The sequence below is a fragment of the Rhinatrema bivittatum genome, chromosome 5 (assembly GCF_901001135.1).
Source record: "Rhinatrema bivittatum chromosome 5, aRhiBiv1.1, whole genome shotgun sequence".
NCBI classification, from domain to species: domain Eukaryota; kingdom Metazoa; phylum Chordata; class Amphibia; order Gymnophiona; family Rhinatrematidae; genus Rhinatrema; species Rhinatrema bivittatum.
Window position 1 is genome coordinate 246,776,620 of NC_042619.1, and position 18,279 is coordinate 246,794,898.

Sequence of the window (18,279 nt, forward strand, 5' to 3'; positions counted from 1 at the left end):
GGGTCAGACCAAGGGTCCATCAAGCCCAGCATCCTGTTTTCAACAGTGGCCAATCCAAGTCACAAGTACCAGGCAAATACCCAATTATTAAACAGATCCCATGCCACTAAAGCCGGCAACAAGCAGTGGCTATTCCTTTTTGATTTACAGAAATTTATGTATTTCTCCTCCAGAAACATATTTAAACCTTTTTTAAACCCAGTTATACTAACTGCCTTAAATTCTCTGGCAATGAATTCCGGAGCTTAATTGTGTACTGAGTGAAAGAATTTTCTCCAATTTGTTTTAAATGTGCTACTTGCTAACTTCATGGTGTGCCCCCAGTCCCTGTATTATCCGAAAGAGTAAATATTCACATTTACCCATTCAAGTCCTTTCATAATTTTGTAGACCTCTATCATATTCCCTCTCAGCCGTCTCTTCTCCAAGCTGAACACCCCTAACCTCTTTAGCCTTTCCTCATAGGGGAGTCATTCCATCCCCTTTATCATTTTGGTTGCCCTTCTCTGTATTTTCTCTGATGCAACTATATCTTTTTTTGAGATGAAGTAACCAGAATTGCATATGGTATTCAAGGTGCAGTCTCACCATGGAGCGATACAGAGGCATTATGACATCCTTCATTTTTTTTGCCATTCCCTTCTTAATAATTCCTAACATTCTGTTTATTTTTTTGACCGTCACAACACACTGAGCCAACTCTTTCAATGTAATATCCACTATGATGCCTAGATCTTTTTCTTGGGTGGTAGCTCCTAAAATAGAACCTAACATTGGGGGTCATTTTTCAAAATGCGGTAAGGCGTTTTCGCATGCGAAAACGTGTTTACCGCATGCGATTGCACCATATCGTATGGTGCGATGCAAATTCTAAAAATAGGAGGAGTTAGGGGTGGAGAGTGGGCTGGGCTAGCCTGTCTGCCCCTGTAAAGCTTATTTCAGATGATTTGAAGGCTCCAGAGCCCTGAGTGAGAGTGAGAGTGAGAGAGAGAGCGAGAGAGTGAGAGAGCGAGAGACTGGCCATAATATCATGGCCCATAGGCAGGTATTTGTATCCCTAGGGTAGGCCCACCTAGTAACTCGAGGTGGGGATTAGGTAAGTGTGTAGGGGGTTAGGGGCCACTTTGACATGCTACGTGACACCTACGAACAGAACAGTGGTCTCTTGTGAAGATTAGCTGGCCTTCGGAGTGAGGAAACTCACTCCAAGATGAGATTTGGGCAATGTTCTCTCAACCTAGCTTGATGGACTACATCAAGCTAGGTTGAGAGAACATTGCCCAAATCTCATCTTAGAGTGAGTTTCCTCACTCCGAAGGCCAGCTAATCTTCACAAGAGACCACTGTTCTGTTCGTAGGTGTCACGTAGCATGTCAAAGTGGCCCCTAACCCCCTACACACTTACCTAATCCCCACCTCGAGTTACTAGGTGGGCCTACCCTAGGGATACAAATACCTGCCTATGGGCCATGATATTATGGCCAGTCTCTCTCTCTCTCTCTCTCTCTCTCTCTCTCTCTCTCTCTCTCTCTCTCTCTCTCTCTCTCTCTCTCTCATCATTGAAAAACTGGTCCCCCAGTGGTTGAATGCAGGAAATACATCAGGTTTGGCACTTATCACAGAATCTGAAATGGTATCGCAATGTGCACTAACTTAGCTCTTCGCACAGGTAATTATCGCAAATTGCGATAAATACTATATTAGCATAAAACACACCCCTTTTGCTATCACATGCGGTACTTACCGCATTTTGATAAATCCAGGCCATTGTGTAACTACAGCATGGGTTATTTTTCCCTATATGCATCACCTTGCACTTGTCCACATAAATGGGTAGATTTTCAAACATACGTGCATGCGCATGGCTTCCGGCGCGTGCACATGGATGCGCCGATTTTATAATCCATGAGCGCATGTGCAGGAGGTGTGTGCAAGGGGGTGAATTTTTGCAATTTCCACGCAGCGACACAATCGGGCCTTCCCCAGTTCCCTAACCCCCTGCCTAACCTTTTCTTTTCCCTTTCCCCCTCCTCCCCACGCCCTAAAACTAACCTACCTTGCCAGAATTTATTTCATTACTTGCTGTTCCTCGGGAGCAGAAGTAATTTACACACGCTGGTTGTCTATTGGCGCACGCTTCCTCGGGACAGCGGCTAATTGGGATAAAAAAAGATCTGACCATAAAGGGGCGGGGCATGGTCTGGGTGGGGCATAGGCAGGCTGCGACTGCACCCATGAAGTTGCTTACGCGTTCTAGCATGTGCCAGGATCCCTCAACTGCATAACTTGCTTCTGCTACGGACAGCATGTAAGTAGCGAAATTAAAAAAAAAAAAAAAGTGTATGTCAGTGGGGTTTTAGGGATTGAGGCTAGTAGGGTAAAAGGGAGGCAAGTTAGGTAGGGGGTTTTGGAAGTCCACTCCTTTACTGGGGCAAACTGGTGGGGAACTGGGAAATAGGCCTATTGCGTTGCTGCGTGTACCTACTAAAATTCCCCCCATATGCGCTTGAGACGGTATTTGTACGCATCAATATAAAATCGTGCGCGCATGTACATGAGGCTAGCCGAATTTATAACATGCGTGCGTAAACGCGCACATTATAAAATAGGTGCGTCCATGTGCGCGCTCCGGAAAACACGCACATGTTTGCGCCTGTGCACAGCTCTTAAAATCTACCTTTTAATGTGCCTTCCTGTATACAGGCTTTCTGACATCAACACTTGACATCCAGCAGCAAGACGTGTAACTGTTTCCAGGTCTGTTTTACAGAACCCACATTTATCTTTTTATTTTTTATTTTTTCTTTCTCTGTGCTGGCTGTAAACCATCTTGTCCCGTAATCCACTATCCCATCCTGTGCTACAGTTATCAATCTCTCATCTTCAGGTCTCTCGCCTCTCCTTGACCATTCCCGAGTTTACTGTGTAGGCCTTTAGTATTTCAAACCTCTTGTTTCCGTACTTGTTGGCATCATATCCCTTCCTAGATTTACAGAATATATCATGCTGTTTTCAAATATTCTAGCCCTTTGCATGATAAGGAATTCCACCTCAGTTTTGAACTAAAGTGATGTATCTGCGTCTTTTTAGCAGTCTCTGAGCTCTGTGTACTCCTTTTGGACAATGCAGTGCTATTTCAGTGCAGCCTAAGGACAAACATTAAGACGTGGCAAATCAGCCGAATATGACGTAACAGAAAAAATGAAGATTTCATTGTAAAATGCACGCTGGGATGCACACAGACCATTACACTACAAGCACTGGCACAGTAAGCAATATTTTTTATTTTTTTTTTGGTTTGGGATATTTATTTTGCACTCTTACAGTATTTCATGGCTTTGAACTACTCATGATGTATTCCATTGTCACTTATAAATGGACCCTTGGGGGGGGGGAATGGCTTCTACAATTTGACAATTTCATGCCAACTGTGCAGTCTAAATGTTTATACTAATTTATGACCACTGCCACATGAAAGATATTAAAGAAGATTAAATAATAAAATCGGGCCTTAGCTTTAAGTTAAAATCTTTTCATGGAACTCTCACCAGAGCAGACCTGCCAGCAGGATTAAGCCTCTGAATATAATACCCCATCTTTCACAAGCGCCAGATATTAATAAGAATTCGCAGCCAGTTTGTGGGTGTCCCTCTCTTCCATCAAATTCTGCTGCTGAGAGTTACAATATATGCTCCCAGTGGAAACGATGTTTCATATTACAGTAGCTTAAACAGTAGGCACTGTTGCAAAAACAATGTTGAGAGAAGAATAGGGTGTGTAGCAGTAGTACATGGGCAGGGAAGCTGCGTAAGTGCTTAGGAGAACAGTAGAGTCTTTGTATAAGCTGGCCAAAGAAAAGACAGAGGGTGGCCGAGGAAGGCAAACAGGAAGAAATAAAAGGATACTAAAGGTAAAACGGGAATGAATGCCACTGCAAAACCAAGAAGGGTCCCCATCACTTGCTAATTCATACAGAGGCCAGTATATAAAATAAAAGAATAAATGACTAATTTAGCCAGATAAAATTATCCTGGCTATTCAGTGGGATAAATGTTCTGCTGAACATCTCTGATTAAAATTACCAGGCTACCTTTAGCCGGATAATTTTAAACCTAGCCGGTTATCTTTTGAATATCGTTAGGTGATGACTCTATAAGGGGTACTGTATCGAGCCGCCTCCTCTCAGAATATTTTATTTCCCTATAACTTGTAAGCGACTTGCATTTCTGGGTGATTTTAATTTGCATATGGATGGCTCCTGGACTGCTGCGGAGAAGGCATTAATCTTAGGTTTGGTGGGATAAGGTTTCATGCAGGGGGTGAGAGATTCAATCCATATTTTGGGGGAATTCCCAAGATCCAATCTTTGTTTTAGATAAGGCTCATTTAGATGTTGGAAACATTTCCACTATCTTCTTCTCAAGGCTGTATCATTTTCTGATTCTTCTTTTTGCTTAGATTCTAGGTATTTGAGATGGATAAAGATGATCCAGGAATTTTAAAAAGTTGCATTAGTTCTAATATGTTAGAGAAGCTTGAATGTACCTCAAATTGATTGCTGTAATAACACAACCCACCACATTAGACTCAACTCCAAAAACCTTGTTTGTTTGCTTGTTTTTTATTAGAGAGAATTCAACTTGAATTATGCCCCTCGTAAAGGAGAATACTTAGACCAGTGGTTCTCAACCTTTTTTCTGTCGGGACACACCTGACAGATGGTTCTCACATGCGTGACACACTGAATACATGACCATCATAGGGCTAAAAGTAAATATATACTCTGTATCTACAGGATCCACCCTGAACCCCTAACAATGGCTACAGATCAGGACATTCCCCATTCAATTTACCATACAAAAGAGATATTTCTGGTGTCATCTCAGAAACAGCAACATAAACACTCTCTCCTACCAGGTGCAATAGCCCTCCTTATGAAAACCAGTAATTTACCACCACTGCATGTTCTATTGAGAAAACACAATAAATAGTATTGATATAAATGCCTACATGCTAGTAAAATACTTCACCTCGGTCACATACATAGAATCGACCTTCACCAAGAAGAGAAAGACCACAAATTACAAATATGGAAACAGAAACTGGAATGGAAACCCAAAAAAGCCACTCTGCATTCTGTGCAAAACAGAAATATTGCACCTAACAGACTTCCAGGATCTACAATAATGTACACAAACTAATGCGCACAAAGTTACACCTGCATTATGGAACTCAAACAGTAATAACCCTACCTATGAAAAGGCAGCATTGCAAAAGTTACACCAGGCCCTAAACACCAATACACCTCCTATTAGGAAAACAGAACAAGCCAAGCTGCTATAGATGCCTACCAAGAAACTACAAGCTTGCAGAACACCCTTAGCTGGGTCTCACATGCAGAACACAGACACACCCTCACCAAAACCAGAATAAAGTGACCATAAAGCTAATGCTTTTGTTTTTGCGTTGTTGCACTGCATACAGAGTTTGGCTTCTTGCTGCTTCCAGTTCAGTTTTTGTCTCCACATTTATATTTATACATTCCTCGAGAAATATAAAATAATTCTAAAACTAGAATATAATAAATGTTTCAAAACAGCTGATAAATGGAATAACATCCAATCATTAAAAATTTTCAAAATTAAAAATTCTCCAAATACCAATAAAATATTTCTAACAGCAGACACATCACATAATACCCAATAATTAAAATGGCAGTCAATCAAGAAAGATAAACTTAAAAAGCCACCTTTACTTACCCTCTCCAGTAACTCTCCTACTCCTTTCCCTTGTAGGCCAATAGCACATACCAGAAGCAGCAAGGGCTGCTGAAGCTCTGTCCTCACGTTCTTCTTCCTTAGGGCCCATGATTAATCTATTTCTCACACACACACACACACACACACACTTTCTCTCTCTCACACACCAGTCATCTCCCTGACCAATCTCTCTTTCTCTCACACACACCAATCACCTCCCTGACCAATATCTTTCTCTCACACGCACATATCAGTCATCTCCCTGACCAATATCTTCTTTCTCTCCCTCAAACACACACACCAGTTACCTCCCTTACCAATGTCTCTTTCTTTCACACACACACACACCAGTCATCTCCCTGACCAATCTCTTTCTCTCACACACACCAGTGACTTTCCTGAGTAGCATCTTGCTCTCAAACGTTTTCTCAGTTACACATACACACACATTCTCTCATACACACATGCTGGCTCACTCTCTCTGTCTCACTCATGCACCCCACCCCACCCCCACCACACATGGCAGCTATAGCACTAGGTAGCTGGTATGCTGCTATTAAAAGCAGAGTCCTGACAGGCTAGAAACTGCAGCAGGAATGACCTCCCGGCCCCGCAGTGGTAAGAAGGCAGCACTCAGCTGATTGCTTCTGCTGCTATAACGGCACAGAGAAGTCAGCCTAGAATGTAATTCTATGCTTTTTCTTCTCCCCATAGAAATGAAACATAGAAACATAGAAATGACGGCAGAAGAAGACCAAACGGCCCATCTAGTCTGCCCAGCTAGCCACGCACTTTATCCATTTTTTCCCCTTTTTTTTCCTCTCCCACCTGTTACTATTGGCTTCCAGTACCCTCCAGCCCTAATTCCCCTCCACCCCACCACCAATTTAGAGAGCAGCGCCGTATCTGCATTCAAGTGAACGTCCAGCTCAATTAGGGGTAGCAACTGCTGTAACAAGCAGGCCACACCCTTACCCCATACTCTTACCCACCCCTGTTTTTATTTATTTATTTATTTATTTTTTGAGATAGCAGCCCTCCATCCTTCCGCTCCGTGAAGGTGGAACACCAACTACTGGCCACTGGCATCCCGCTCCGTGAATGCCTCTGTGGCTACTGCCGCTCCGTGCAGTGTTTGAATGCCTCTGTGGCTACTGCCGCTCCGTGCAGTGTTTGAATGCCTCCTCCTTATTCACGCCCTCTAGACTTGATGGATCCACAGTGTTTATCCCATGCCCTTTTGAAGTCGTTCACAGTTTTAGACTTCACCACTTCCTCCGGAAGGGTATTCCAGGCCCATCTAGTCTGCCCAGCAAGCTACGCACTTTATCCATTTTTTTCCCCTTTTTTTCTCTCCCACCTGTTACTATTGGCTTCCAGTACCCTCCAGCCCTAATTCCCCTCCACCCCACCACCAATTTAGAGAGCAGCGCCGTAACTGCATCCAAGTGAACGTCCAGCTCAATTAGGGGTAGCAACCGCTGTAATAAGCAGGCCACACCCCTGCCCCATACTCTTACCCACCCCTGTTTTTATTTTTTTTATGTTTTGAGATAGCAGCCCTCCATCCTTCCGCTCCGTGAAGGTGGAACACCAACTACTGGCCACTGGCATCCCGCTCCGTGAATGCCTCTGTGGCTACTGCCGCTCCGTGCAGTGTTTGAATGCCTTTTATTTTTTTTGCAATTTGCAATTTTGCAATTTTGCAATTTGATTATTATTATTTTTATGTTTTCTTGCTGGTGTTGCACTGGCGAGAGAAGGGGAGGTCAGAGCCAGACCGGGGGGGGGGGCAGCGGCACCGTACTCCTGTAGCCCCTGGCAAAGTGAACAGCCAGCATCGATCTTCAGCTCCATATCCGGGCAGCTGATGGACGGCTTTTCCCCAACAGCTGCGCAGCAGGAAATCCCGGCGGCCACATTCTCAGCTGACCTGTGCCGTGATGATCGCAGCACAGGCAAACCGCTGAGCGTAGCGGGGCCCGGGAGAGCCTTGAGATGCAATTTCTGCAGCAGCAGCATCCATGCATGGCCTTTACTTCTTCCCGCGTGCCGCGACACACTGCGTTGAGAACCGCTGCTTTAGACCCTCCTTAAAAGCCTGGGACCAGGCATTCAGCCTGGTGCACTTTCAGCCTCAGACAGGAAGGGAGTCGCACCCTGAGAGCAGGTTCCTAAGAAGGGAATAGGAAGCTGGGCCCAGGGGAGAGAAGGAAGCCTAGAGAAAGAGAACACTGCTGACCTATAAGTTGTATTTCTGCCTTTGTTTTGTGAACTGCGAACAACAGCAGAGCTGCTTTTTGTTTTGCTTATTGGCATTAAATAAAGAAGTTTATGAGAGATCTGCCTGAGTCAGTTCCCTGGCTATCCCAAAGCCCATTCTCTGTCCCACCTGGAAAGGAAATAGCAAAGTCCCTCCACTGAAAATTTCTACAAAAATCACACTTAAGTTTTATATAAAAATAAAATTTGATTTAAAAAATAAGAACAATTTTACTCCCCCAACAATTAACATCGTCGTAGAATCATCCAAAGTACGTCAACCAGGGGGACCTCTCAGCTGAAATTGCCTCTTAAGACTTAAACTGTCCTGAGTTTTTCAGTAACGGCTTCCATTGATGATTTGCCATCTCCAGCCATTGGAAAGATCATAACAAAGTTATTGCAGAAGGAATGAAGAGGAGAAGAGATGGTATCTTTCTACAGCCATAGGCGTCACAAGAACTGCTGGTGTCTTTCTTATCTTATGGATCAAGTGTTACCACAGAATTCCCTGTCGATGTTCAAATCCGGTTTCAGGTTGGCTTAGATGTGGTTCTTTTTTCTTTTTTTTTTTTCCATGTGCCTTACATTTCCGGTACCATCTCCATCTACAAACTAGGGTGAATGATTACTGTCTATTGTAGAAAATCTGACTGTTAAAAATGGAGTGTGTAACGAGTGTCCTTCTTCCTCTTCTTTATAATCTATACTATACTTTTTTTTTCTAGATCTTATGAAACCTTATGCAGCTATAGGCTTCAAGAATTCCTCAGTCGTAAACTTTACTGTTATTTAAAAGGGATTGCTACAACACCTGGAGATAAATATATACGGTAAGTCGGAAGTCCATGCATGTATGCTTTGTCTTCTTGCAGGAGGAAAACCCACATCTGAAATTTTGGGGGAAGGTTTTTAGTTTAAAGCAGAAGGACAGCAGATCAGCTGAACAACAAGATACTTGAATGGATGGACTGAAAACATTTAAGGTCTCAATCCTGCAGACCCTGCAGTCAGACTGAAAGATTAGTGATTTCTGTAAACAATATCAGTCAGTGTGGAAGAAGAGCAAGCCTCATTCAGTCCAGCTCATGCCATTACAATTAACAATAGCCATGTCACAGTGTTAGACTTCCCTCTGTCTGCCTCTGGTTCAGTAGAGCAGCGGTGCTGGCTATGTAACTTGTTCAATCAATGCTGTTTCAGTTAGTCATTAAGTTAAGAGCCAGCAATCATCTAGCAAGTATTACAAGCACAAGCCAAGTACTTTTACAAAGCACTTACATTGATATTGACACTGTCTTGGAACTGTTTTATATGCAAGAAAAAATTTTCAAAAAATATTCCTTTTAGATTGAACTCGTAAGGGTGCATGATTATATCTATTCCTGCGTTCACAATAATTTGAAGCTCAATACTCATCATAGTGTATCTTGCCTCCCCACCAGCAGATGGAGACAGAAGAAGACTTTGCAGACTCTGTCCTATACCCCTGAGGTGCCACCTAGTGTCTGCCAGTATTCTTCTGTCTCCAGCAGATGGTGGAGGTGCAAAGCCTAGTGTCTCTCGGTGGTGCTAAGTTAGGGTTTTGGTTCTTTAGCTTAGTGCTGCTGTTGTTCTTCAAGTTAGGGATCTTAGTAGGGTTCCTTCCATTTAAAAAAAAAAGGCAGTGCAGCATTTAGCCTCCCAGGGGGTTGTCAGGTCCTGGTGGGACCATCCCCCCTGGTATTAGAGGCTGCAGAGCAGAGGGTTGGGGACCCTACTTCTGCCGTGGTTCGGGGTGATGCCGGGGGTCTCGGCCACTCATCCTCGTCCAGCCTGCCGTTTTCTACAGTTTAAGGTAAAGTTTTCAATTTTTTAAAATTCGTTTTTAAAACTTGCCTGGAGTTAGGGCCTCCGCCGACCGGGTGTTTGCTCCGTTTTCGCTGCTTTTTTGCCGTTTTTTCGCCGTTTTTCGACCAGGGGGGACCGGGAAATCGTGCCGAACACCACGGTTCTTTTTTCAGGTACTCAACAAATTGAGCCCGGGGCTATGCCGCGTGGTGCGGCCTGCTCTGCCTGTGGCAGTGCACGCGTGCGGATTTCCCGGGCTGGGGTCTGCACGGCCTGTCTCTCCGGGGGGGGAAGGCTCCTCCCGGGATTTACTGGGAAAGGAGCCTGGGCAAGGCTCCAGATCACGTCGGGAGCCCCGGAGGCCTAATTTTAGGGAAAAAGACCCGGCTCCACTGGCTCCATTCCAGCTCAGTGCTGGTTCGGAGGCTCTGTTAGCAACCTTCCGGGACCAGGAAAAGACAGCGCTGGATGCGCTGGCTGATGGGTCTTCTCCTCCTCCGCTCTCCCCAAGGCCGGCTGCTCCTGGTGGGGGCATGGGGCCGATAGCTCCAACCGGGGGTTCCTCAGATGAGGATCTGGAGTCGGATGGTTCTTCTTCCTCGTTCTCCCACTTTGTGGATATGATGCACAAGTTCTTCAAGGCTCGCAGATCTGGGCGGAGGTCGCGCTCCAGGTTGCCCTGGGAGTCTTCAAGTAAACGGTCCAGGCAGTCGGAGGGGGCGGATGCCCCCAAGCCGAAGCGTCCTCTCCGATCTCGGGAAAAGCTGACAGAGTCTTCTCAATCGGACTCATTGGACGACGATCCAGCGCCCCCAATACTGGCTGGCGACGGACAGGAAGAGGATCCTGAGCTTCACCCTCAGCCGGCCAAGCCGGGGGCGGTCCAGGCGACTGACGGCGATGATCATCGAAGAGATGAGCTAGGGCCGCTGATACCGGTCATTCTAGAGGAGCTCGCTATTGAAGTCCCCCCTGAGGATTCCAGGGTTGGATCTATGGACCCCGTCATGGTGGGTCTCCGAGGTCCGGCTCGTTCCTTTCCCTTTCACTGGTCGGTCACGGACTTATTGTATAAGGAATGGGACAATCCGGAGCTAGGTTTAAAGGTCGGCCGAGCGATGGAAAAATTGTACCCGCTCCTGGAGGACGCGTTGGAGCTCCTCCGGCTTCCCAAGATTGATTCCGCAGTTGCCGCGGTTACCAAAAGGACCACTATTCCGGTAACAGGGGGTACAGCCTTGAAAGACCTGCAGGATCGTAAACTGGAGCTGCAACTTAAGAGAATTTTTGAGGTGTCGGCCCTTGGGGTCAGGGTGGCTATGTGTACCAGCTTCACCCAAAGGGCTAGTCTCCGATGGGTTCAGGATTGGCAGGCTGAGTCCGACCTGTCTGGTGCGGCAGCAGAGCGAGCTAGTCGGCTGGAAGCCACGGTTGCGTATGCGCTGACGCCCTGTATGATCTCCTGAGGACGTCTGCCCGGACGATGGTCTCAGCGGTTTCGGCCCGCAGGCTCCTCTGGCTCAGGCACTGGGCAGCGGATACCTCTTCAAAAGCGCAGCTGAGTTCCTTACCATTTAAGGGGAAGCTCCTCTTCGGGCAACAGTTGGACGATCTGATTAAGTCTCTGGGTGAGAACAAGGTTCACCAGTTGTCGGAGGATAGATTCCGGTCTAAGAGTGCCTTTCCTCAGCGGAATCGTTCTCGGGGGAATCGTCGCTTCCGGTCCTCTCGGTCCACCGGGTCGTCCTTTCGTCAGAACGCGCCCCGACAGTCTTCTTGGCATCAGTCCTTTTGGGGCCGTCGGCCAGCCAGAAATGGTGCCCCCCAGGCTCATGGGGGCTCCAATGATTAAATCTATTCCTGTGTTCACAATAGTTTGAAGTTCAATACCCGTCATAGTGTATCTTTACAGGTGAATACGATTTCTAAGGATTTAAATTTCTTACTAGCTCTGTTTTCTTTATTATGTTTCAAGTACTGAGCTAAGTGTTATAGGGAATTATTTGTTTCTATAGTTTGCACTGAGTCATATCTGCCAAACCTTCAACCTCTCCTCAAGCTTTCTTAGATCACTTCTCATCCTGTCTACGCCCTCAGAGGTGACCACTCTGCTGCAAAAAGACAAACTTTTCCTTCTAACCCCTCTGCAATATCATTCATAAAGCTACTGAACAGAACCAGCCCCATTATCCACTAATCACCTTTCTCTCCTCAGCGTGACTTCCATTTACCTTTGCCCTCTGACATCGGTCGGTCAACCCGATTTCTAATGCAGCCCACCACCTTGGGACCTATTTCCAGTCTGCTCATTTTATTAAGGAGTCTCCGATGTGGAACAGTATCAAAAATCTTTGCTGAAGTCCAAGCAAACCACATCTAGTGCACACCCTTGATCTAATTCTCTAGTCACCCAATCAAAAAAATAAATATATATATATATATATATCTCAATCAGATTGGTTTAACATGATCTTCCTTTGGTAAAAAAAAAAAAAATAAATCATGCGGCCTTGGATCTTGCAGCCTCTCTATCCTTTCCTTCAGATGAGACTCCATTAATTTCCCCACCACCAACTTAAAGCTAACCAGCAAGTACCTTCCAGCCTTCACTGTCACCATTGTTGTAAAGAGGGATCTTAGCCACCCTGCTCCAACCCTGTGGCACCACTCCTGTTTCCAAGGATCTATTGACTGTGCCCTTCAAGGGACCTGCCAGACCCTCTCTGAGCTCCTTTAGTATCCTAGAATGAACTTCATTTGCTCCCATGACTTGGTCCACTTCCAGTTTCCCTAGCTCCACACAAACACAGTCCTCTGTAAACGGCAACGTGAATGCCAGATTCTCATCTGCACTTTTGCCAACCAGCAGTGGCCCTTCTCCGAGGTCCTCTTCAGTGAATACCAAGCAGAAGGATTTCTTAAGCATTTCTGATTTTACCTCCATACACATTGCTCCTGGTCTCCTTTCAGGTTTACACCTGAAAAATGTTTTGTCACTTTTTCTTTTAGTCATGCTTTTGCCATCCTGATTTCTTTCCTTGTTTCTTTCAGCTGCACCAGATATTCTTTCCTGTGTTCCTCTTTTTGGGCTTCATCGTACTTTTTGCTTTTATTTTTTTTCAGTTTTGGCAGGGTAGTTTTCAAAAGGAAAGTAAACACCTACTTTCCCTTTGGAAGCTGCCGTAAAGTCACAGGGCCGATAGCAGCACTAGGCGAGTTAGGCAGCAGCACCACAGTTCGAGGGGAGGGGGGGGGTAGAGGCGGCAGCATCTTCTGCTTCCCGCCAGCGCAGGTCCACCCACTACTTCCAGCCTGCACCAGCAGGAAGAAAGAGATGTTGACACTGCCAGCAGCAGAAAAAGGAACAGGAGCAGGCAGCAGTCTCAACGCGCAGGACAGGAAGCAGCAGGAGGAGCGACTGCGTGCAGGCCCAGAAGCAGCAGGAATGTCAGCGCATCGAACCCAAAAGCAGCGATCGCAGCAGGAGGAGAACTGTCGGCACTTGAGGCCCAGAAAGCACCAAGGCTGTGGCCCAAAGGAGGAGGGAGAGGAACATTGGCCCCTCCACGATGGGAGTATCGGAAAACAGCTAGGAAGCAGAGCAGCAGGGTCAGGCACAGCAGCAGCAGCAGCAGCAGCAGCAAAGGCCTCGTTACCCTAAGAAAAAGGAGCAGTCCAGTGGGCTGTGGGGGTTGAAGGAGGCAGCTTCTACTGCTTCCAGAGGATCTGGGGAGAAGAGCGAGTATGCATTTCTGATTGAGTGTGTGTGTGTGTGTGAGAATGAAGAAGGATAAAGGAGGATGTGAATGTTTGTGTGTGTCAGCATGTTTGAGAGAGAGAGAGAGAGAGAGAGAGAGAGAGTGTGTGTGTGTGTGTGTGTGTAAGAGAGGATGTATGTGAGTGCATGTGTGTATATGTGAAAAGTGTTTGCTTCTATAAGCATGTGTGAGTGTGAGTGTGTGTGTGTGTGCTTCTGTATGCATGAGAGAATATGTGAGGATGAGGGAGAATGTGTGTGTATATGATTGAGAGAGAAAGAGGAGAAAGTTTGTGTTCAACTCCCCTTTCTGTTAATCTAGGACAATATCGGACCATCTGAAAATCAAAAGTTCCCAGGTATGGAGAGTGGGGGATTTTGTTTTTAATGCTTATAAGCTTTAATTATTGGGTGTGTAACTAAGAGCCATTCTTTGGTTACCAGTATGCCCAGGAAGATTAGCTACAGTAGGTTAGTGCATGGAGAGAGGACCCATTCAAATCCCAGTCCTTCCCTTTGAGGGTCCTGGGAATGGCCATCCCCCTGAGAGACTTTATAACAGCTTTCTCCTGAAAGTCTGGAGGCCAGTCCCATTTAAGTTTTGGAGAATTAGCAGGTACTGAGGAGCTTACCTTTTTGTGCTTTTCAAGCACAGTCAGAGGAAATAGGCTAACCCAGCCTTGGGATTCCTGACTAGGGTCAGGAGGTTGGCCCTTCCAGTCTACTCCATAGCTGGTTTGGATACTCCTCCGGGTAGGAGCCTGACTGGACGCCTGGGCCTTTCTCGGATTCAGGACATGGGGAAACCCTGTGTCTGGGACACCCAGGGATAGGGAAGACTTGCCTCTGAGGTGCTGACCCATTGTGAGGAGTAACTCCGGTGTTATATTCGGTTAAGGAAAAAAAGGACACTGTTTAACCATCCAGGGGGGGGGAGAATTTTGGCTGCCCCTTCCTTCCTGCATAGAAGCAAGGTAAGAAGTCTGCTTCCGGGGATCCCTTCCACTGGGGTTTCCGATTAGACACTGAGATAAATCCAAAGAGATGAAGAAACTGCTACCATGAGTACAAGAAGTGTAAGGAGACCAATCTGGAGCGTTCAGCCCCTGAGGAGAGAGATTTCTCTCTGTGCAAGGACAGGATTTTTTGGCCACTCATAGAAGGGGGTTTCCTGCCCAGCTTAAAGGTTGCCCTGCCTATCAGGACCTCCATCTCACCTAACCCAGGAAGGTGCCAGGATCCCTTGACCCATGAAAGATTCCTGTACAGAGGCAAAAGTTGTAACTGAGAAGACAAAAGACTGTGGTGCTGGAAGCATGCTTATTGTGCCACCCACAACTATCTTATTCCATACATTTAAGTCTGGACTCTAACTCGGTGCATCCAGCATCTTCATTTGGGCATTCAGCACTCGCAGAGAAGAGATTCTCCCTTTCCCAGGGATAACCAAAAGGATGTCAGCCACCCCTGTACTGGGACCTGAAAGGAATTATTTCCCCCCCGAGCCAAAGGATCCACAACCTGGGGAAAAGAGCACAGAAAAGAGCTAGTCAGGGTTCCTGCCCCAAAGAGCTTACAAATACTTTTATGGCCCCACCCGTGCAGGACATGCATACCAGGGTGGGGTTACAGGTGTTATTTGATATGTCTACTATTATGAAATATGTCTTTGGTGTCTGGAAATGTAAAAAAAAGTGTTTCTATGAGTTTCTAATTATTGGATGTTACTCTGTTCATCAGCTGTCTTGAAATATGTATTCTTTTTGTCAGTGTGTGTAACTCCCATTTCCTCGGGAATCACCTTCAGAACTGCAGAGGGATGCGAGTGCCACTGCTGCAGCCCCAGGAACACGTCAAGTCTACCAAGGATTGCCATTTGGGAACCAGGCTGTCTCTGGGAGGCCCAAGGAAAGACTTGCCCAAAAGCACAAAGTCCACTGTCCACACTTTGAGTTGGTTCCAAAACAGAAGAATTTATTTTGTAATTCCAAAGGAAAACAGGCAGAGTTTCAGATAAGAAGGTTCCTCAAATGATAGTTGTAGATTACAGTTCAGCAAAAATCAATTAACGGCAACACTTCTTCTACTCTTTCTTTGTAGAATAAATCGAAATGGTCAAGCTTCAGCCCCATGGCCTTCAGGGCAGCAGTTCACCAACAACAATAAACTCTATTCTTTTTTCTGGAGCTTCTCTGACAGGAATTTTACCTTTTCCCTTAGGGTTTCCTCCCTCTGGATGATGATCTGGAATCTTCAATCATTTCAGGAACTTCAGAATTCTTAAAGCTGAGTAGCCCTTACACCCCAGAGTACTCCTTCATTCTTTTTTTCTAAGATGCCTTTCACTGTGGAGGAAATGTACCTCCCCTGGACATCATCCTGATTTCCTCCATGCATCTTTCACTCGTCCCTCCTTACAGAGGATGCTTGCAAAGGGCAAGAGTTAAGCACTTTACATAAAACTCCCTGAACTTTGGGTGTACCTGGACAGCAGGAGCCATCCAGAAAGTTAGAACTTTTTTAGCAGGTTAGTGACCCTTGGTAGGGTTACATATTTTTTTACTATTTCTGATCCAGCATAGCTCTCTGCTTCAACGGCAGGGGGAATGAAGAAAAGTGGATCTATATACAGAGAACAACCAACAAGGACTGAATTACATAGTCTGGGTAAACAAATAAGCATGGGTGTAGCTTGCTTATTGCAGCGGTTACTACCCTAACTAATTAACAGGCCGATACAGTACAGTACAGTACAGTGCGCTCCGACGGAGCACACTTTTAGCCTGCTATGGGATGCGCGTTTTCCCTTACCCCTTATTCAGTAAGGGGAGGAAAACGCGCGTCCAACCCGCAGCACCTAATAGCGCCCTCAACATGCAAATGCATGTTGATGGCCCTATTAGGTATGCGCGTGGGATACAGAAAGTAAAATGTGCAGCCAAGCCGCACATTTTACTTTCAGAAATTAGCGCCGACCTAAAGGTCGGCGCTAATTTCTTCCAGCATCGGGAAAGTGCACAGAAAAGCAGTAAAAACTGCTTTTCTGTGCACCCTCCGACTTAATATCATAGCGATATTAAGTCGGAGGTCCCGAAGAGTAAAAAAGGTAAATAAATAAATAAATAAATTTGAATTCGGCCCGTGGCTGTCGGGCCGAAAACCATACGCTCAATTTTGCCGGTGTCCGGTTTCTGAGCCCGTGGCTGTCAGCGGGCTCGAGAACCGATGCCGGCAAAATTGAGCATCGGCTGTCAAACCCGCTGACAGCCGCCTCTCCTGTCAAAAAGGAGGCGCTAGGGATGCGCTAGTGTCCCTAGCGCCTCCTTTTACCCGGATCTACCGCCAGACCTAATTTAAATACTGAATCGCGCACCGGCGAGTGGCCGGTGCGCACGCCTGGAGAGCGGGCATTTGCCCGCTCTCCCGCAGACTTTACTGTATCAGCCTGACAGCTAGATATTTCACTTAGACGCAGTTCCAACACTGCTCTCTACATTAATGGTGGGGGTGGAAGGGAAATAGAACCAAAAGGTTACTAAGAGCCAAGAGAAACAGATAAGTATGAGAAGAAAATAAAGTGCAAAACTTGCTGGGCAGACTGGATGGGCCATTCGGTCTTCTTCTGCCGTCATTTCTATGTTTATATGTTCTATATATATGATGTTGTATAACTCTTGATTTTATTGTTTTATAGCTTGTTGTGTTTTCCAGTTCAGTTTTTGACTGCAATTTTCTATTTTTACTTTATGGTTTCTTTATTCTATATTTGGTGCGGATCTGTTTGTGTTCTGTATGTGTGACCCAGGTGATGTATTTTGCTAGTTAGTAGAGATCTGTAACAGCCTGGCTTGTTTTGTTTTCCTAATAGGAGAATTATTGGTATTTTAGGGCCTGATGAATTTGCTGTGTTGTCTTTTCATAGGTGGAATTGTTGCTGTTTAAGTGTTGTTTTGATATGGGAAGTTTATTCTTTTGTAATTGTAATTCAGTTTATTCATAGCTTTCTGAGGACCAAGCCCACATTCAACATACATTACAGTAGGCTTAATTCTGATTGGGTTCAAATTAATTTGTTTGCTTTTTTGAAGGGTTTTCTGGTTGGCACCACTTCAGATCATGAAACTATTATATATATATATATGTTGTAAGTTATTTTTGTACTTTGAATATTCTTTTTCATATAATATCTATTATAAGTACATCATTTTTAATTGTATGTGAGGATGCCTTATAGGGGATAGGAAAGTGTGAAGCTGTAAAGTTCAGCTAGGATGCCTAGTACCCTTGCACCAGCCCTGGGTAGTCACCTTCAAATCTCTGCAGGCTGTTGCAAAAATGACCCCCTTTATAAATCAGTGTGATTCCTGTATGGCATTCTGATAAGGGTTGGCACAGCAGTGCGCTAATTGGGAGGTGGCTACATAGAAGAAACTTTAAAAAAAATCTTTAAATACTAACATGGCCGCAGAAAAGCAGAATGTCAAAATGTTGTTTGTTTTAAGCGATAGGATTATCTAATATTTTTCCCTAGAAGTGCTGTTTTATATCAAGCAGCAGTATTTGTGGTTACCCAGTTCTACGTGACAGGACAAAAGCACAGCTGGATATACAAGAAACAGAGTGATGTATTCAATATGAGGAAAATCTTACCTTAGTTATAAAGCATTTGTG

At 45.4% G+C, this 18,279-nt stretch overlaps 2 long non-coding RNA genes across 4 annotated transcripts in view; one reads left to right on the forward strand and one right to left on the reverse strand.

Annotated features, from left to right (window-relative positions):
• Positions 1 to 18,279, reverse strand: part of LOC115092626 — a 156,501-nt gene that overhangs the window by 129,159 nt on the left and 9,063 nt on the right. The gene's annotated exons all lie outside the window — the stretch shown is intronic.
• LOC115092625 overlaps positions 8,429 to 18,279 on the forward strand; it is a 54,096-nt gene continuing 44,245 nt past the window's right edge. For all 3 annotated transcript variants that reach the window (XR_003857041.1, XR_003857039.1, XR_003857040.1), the window contains exons 1-2: positions 8,429 to 8,558; positions 8,750 to 8,854. This is a non-coding gene — a long non-coding RNA (uncharacterized LOC115092625). The remainder of the gene's footprint in view (positions 8,559 to 8,749; positions 8,855 to 18,279) is intronic.